The sequence below is a fragment of the Dromaius novaehollandiae genome, unplaced genomic scaffold (genome assembly GCF_036370855.1).
Source record: "Dromaius novaehollandiae isolate bDroNov1 unplaced genomic scaffold, bDroNov1.hap1 HAP1_SCAFFOLD_36, whole genome shotgun sequence".
Classification (NCBI taxonomy): Eukaryota; Metazoa; Chordata; class Aves; order Casuariiformes; family Dromaiidae; genus Dromaius; species Dromaius novaehollandiae.
The window spans coordinates 2875140-2879582 of NW_026991446.1; the positions used below are offsets into that span (position 1 = coordinate 2875140).

Sequence of the window (4443 nt, forward strand, 5' to 3'; positions counted from 1 at the left end):
TGTTGAAGCTATGCATTTCTCAGTGTTGAAGATACGAAGACATGAAGCTATGCTAAAAAAGTGACTGGAAAGTGATTCTAAAGATTTCAAAGCTTTGGGGTGATTAAAATAAATGTTAAAAACAACTGATACAATCTTGCATAGATATATGTAAATAAATAGATAGCTATGTTGCAGAACTATCCAGAGTGGAAGCAAAGGATGGAAAACCAAACTTCTGTGACTGAATTTATTCTTCTTGGTTTCCCCAGCATTCAGAAGGTTCATGTTTTGCTCTTTGTGGGTGTCTTGGTCATCTACCTTTTGACTGTCACTGGGAACATCATCATCATTGCCATAGTGCTAATGACTGCACTCTCCACAGGCCCATGTATTTCTTCCTCGGAAACCTCTCATCCTTAGGAATCCTCTACATCTCAGCTACAGTCCCCAAACTCTTGGCCAACCTCTTGGATGCCAAGAAGTCTATCAGCATAGCCGGCTGCAAAGCTCAAGCCTTCTCCCATTTTTTTCCTAGGTGCCACTGAGTTTTTCCTCCTCACAGCCATGTCCTTTGACCGCTACCTAGCCATATGCAGCCCTCTCCATTATACCACCATCATGAGTGGAAGACTGTGCGCTCAGCTGTCTTTTGCCTCTTGGGCTGGTGGTTTCCTGACTGTCTTTGTGCAAGGCTTCCTGGTGTTCCAGCTGACGTTCTGTGGCCCCAATGTCATCAACCACTTCTACTGTGATGTGGAGCCACTGCTGCAGTTGGCTTGCACTGATACTCACTATATTGAAAGGATCATCTTCATAGTTGCTGCTGTAGTTCTGTTCAGCACTTCCATTCTGACCACTGTCTCCTACTCCTTCATCATTTTCACCATACTGAGGATCCCGTCTGCTTCAGGGAGACGGAAGGCTTTCTCCACCTGCATTGCCCATCTGTCGGTACTTCTCTTGCTTTATGGAGCAGTCATATTTATTTATGCCAGGCCAAGCGGGCATGCCTCGCTAGGTATGAACAAAGCGGTGTCCCTTCTGAACACCCTTGTGACACCACTGCTCAACCCTTTCATTTATACCTTGAGGAACAAGGAGGTAAAGACTGCCCTAAAAAAGGCACTCATCAGAAATAAAATGCTTGAGGTAAAAAAGTGAGGGCAAAAATACTGACTTTTCTTGATACTCTGGCAGGAAACTGATCTCTCAAACCATTGCTGGGAAGCACTTCTAACAGTAAATAGTGAGTAGCAAGAAGCACTTGCTATTAAGAAGGCAGAACTACTGCTTTCTGACTATGTGACAGTGTTTGAATTGCTTGTTAAGTTGCTTGTTTTTCTGACGTGCTATTTGGAGATTGCGCTTTTTGAAAAGTCTTTTGCAGCGTTCCAGTATTTTCATTATACATCAGTGCAAAAGTGAAAACTAAAAGAGCTACCTAGCATGTAGTCTGTCTGAGTTTATTTTTTTTTGCTCTGTAAAACACAGATGACTTACAATTGCTGTAGTTGTTCTGAAGTGTGCAGTTTGGGGGTTTAGTCTGTATATATGTTGTATCTTCACTAATGTCAAAGGATTAACATCAATAGAGACCAGTTTGCATTATCCTAATTTTTATTTTTGTTCTGTATCATTTTTGATTGGTGTATTATATTTACTTTCAATGATTACTTCCAAAGTGATGATCCTAATGTCTAGCATTGGTTCTCTCATCACCTAGACTGCTCTCCCGTGTAATTTAAGACACATGATTTTTGTAAATTAATGAATGCTTGAGTTCAACAAATATTGAAGGTTAGAATGATCTCAGCTAAAAGGTAGCTATCTACATTTTAGGTAGTCATCTTATTCCCTTTTTCTTGACAGACATTCACATGAAAAACTCAGTGGCAAAAAAAAAAAAAAAATCTTAGAGAAGTATTTTTAGGAAGGGATTTCTCCTTCAGCTCCCGAGTAACTCAGAATTACCTTTTGAAGCAAAAACAGAAAAACCACCACAAGTTAAGGCTAGGGATTTTATACCTCCATAAGACACTTCATACCTTCCTCTTCTTGGAAGCCTCCCTACCAAGGAGCAGCAGTCATGAAGAGTCACTCAAAGTGTCAGCCTGGAAATTTTCTGTGTATTTACAGGCCTTTGTTTTCATGCAGAAATGTGCAAACCAGTGCTGGAAAACCAAACTGAATTTATCCTGAGGGGTTTTCCCTGCATTCTGAGGGTGGAGGTTGTCTTCTTTGTGGGGACTCTGGTGATGCCCATCCTGGCGCTCAGTGGGAACACCATAATCATAGCTGCTGTTGTATCCCAAACCTTGCTCCACATGCCCATGCATTTCTTAATTTGGAATCTCTCATTCTTGGGAGTTTGGTACATGTCAGCCACAATCCCCAAACTGTTAGCCCACTGTTTCACCGTGACAAAATCCATCATCATTAATAGCTGCAAAAGTCAAGCCTGTTTATTTTTACTTCTGGGAGCCCCTGAAGCTTGCCTCCTGACAGCTCTCTCCTTTGGCTGGTGCACAGCTACATGCGATCCCCTCCACCACACTGCCACTGTGATCAGTGGAGTCTGTGTCCAGCTACCACGTGATCCCTGACTGGGTGGCTTTGTACCGTGTACAAACTACTTTGGCGTTTTGCCTGTCCCTCTGTGCCCCTTCTGTCATCAAACATTTCTGCTGTGATGTTGCGCCATTGCTTAGCCTGGCCTGGAAAGACACAGCTGCTGTCAAATAGCTCGTCTTTCTTGTTGCCTTTATGCCCTCTTCGCTTCCCTGCAGATTCTCATCTCCTACATCTACCTTGCGAACATTTCCTCAGCACATGGGAGGCAGAAAGCTTATCCCACCTGATTTTTGTGACTCTGTTGTACAGGGATGACATTCATGTATGTGAAGCCAACAGTAAGAATGGTTGCACTGTTCATTGTGTTGATCACACAATTGCTGAGCCTGTTCATATACATCTTCAGAAAAAAGGAGATGAGGGATGCTCTGAGAAGGCAGTGGCCAGGAGGAATGTGTTGAGGGGTAAAAATGGTGAACGGAAAGGAAGGTGTGGTAAGAACCAGCACCTGCAGCGAGCATAAGGGATTCTTTCCACTGGAATAGCAATAAACATCATTTAATCTAGTGAACTCTGGGTCACTAAGGACTGAGGAAACTAAGTGAACCAAGGAAAAGTTTCTTCCCTTCTGACTACTTTCTTGAGTGGACCCAATAATGGCTGTTGCTAGGACACTTTAAAATGTTCATACATTTAGGACAATGGCACAAATCAATAGGGTTTGGATACCCTCTTTCAGTCAATTTATTAGGCAGGTTAAAAAAAGAAATCCCATTTTCCAGATTTTTATAGTGAATATTTTTGACAGAACTTCTACTATTTCGCTGGAATGGTCACACAGTATTTCCTAATTATTCATGAGATATTAATGAACATAACTGATGTTTAGTTGAGAATCTTGTTTTAGAGTGACCTTTTTAAGTGTTAACAGGAAGTTAGTACACCATGGCAGACTGTGATTCATTGGTGAAATATGAATGAAGACTTTACGTACAGTAATCACACCATCACTTTCAAAATGTCTTCCATTCATATGTATTTACCTACTTCTGCTAATATCAAAACACAATCTGCATCATTCAAAGGTCTCTAAAGGAAGATACTGAGATGTCATAGAATCACTAAAATTATTTTGGTGAAGACACTAAATAGGCATGGAAAGTAATGGTGTGTACAGGACCTGGGTTGTCTTTTAGCAAATAAAATAGAATGAGAAAAACAAGACTTCTTACGCACAGTGTAAAACTGTGTTTCATGAACTGCAATATATTAATGTCATCTTGTGTGGTGTGGACCTTGCTCCAGACAGCTGGTCTGACTGCAGGACCCCCACCTGGTGAGAAGGGGATGACCGCACTGCACTTCCTCCGTGACTGACAGGGCATTGAGAGATCAGAATTAGTATGACATCAACTTTGTTGCGAACCCAAAGAGTGTGTAGTATAATATTTTGTGCCTGGCTATAGCGAATTAGACAGAGATTGCAATCTAAGAGTAAGTAATAAATACTTATTACTTGTGGTCGTGCTACACCTGGAGTCCTTGCTCATTTACGGTTCCCCTTAAGTTAGTGAACTACTTAAGCAGTCACCACAGCAAGTCTTCCCCAAAGGGGATAGTCCTGACCGAGGTGGCCATGAAGAAGAGAAAGGCTGCCCAGGCTTTCTCTGCTGCTCAGATCTCTTTCCACTCCTGTGAGACAGTTGACAGTTGCAGAAAAGTACATCAGATATGCTGGGGCCTCTCACCGTATGCTTATGTTTAAGCTGTTGAACTCTGCCTGAAAAGCTGAAGAATTTTTTTCAGAGTTGAAGAACATGAGCACATTTTTATCAGCTGAAATAACTGAATACCTTTAAGAAGATTTTAATGTTTTCCCATGGTGCTAAA

At 41.7% G+C, this 4443-nt stretch overlaps 1 pseudogene; it reads left to right on the forward strand.

The window, feature by feature from the left end:
• Positions 1-201: 201 nt before the first annotated feature.
• On the forward strand, positions 202-1143 carry LOC135326565 (olfactory receptor 6X1-like; annotated as a pseudogene).
• The last annotated feature ends 3300 nt before the right edge of the window (positions 1144-4443 follow it).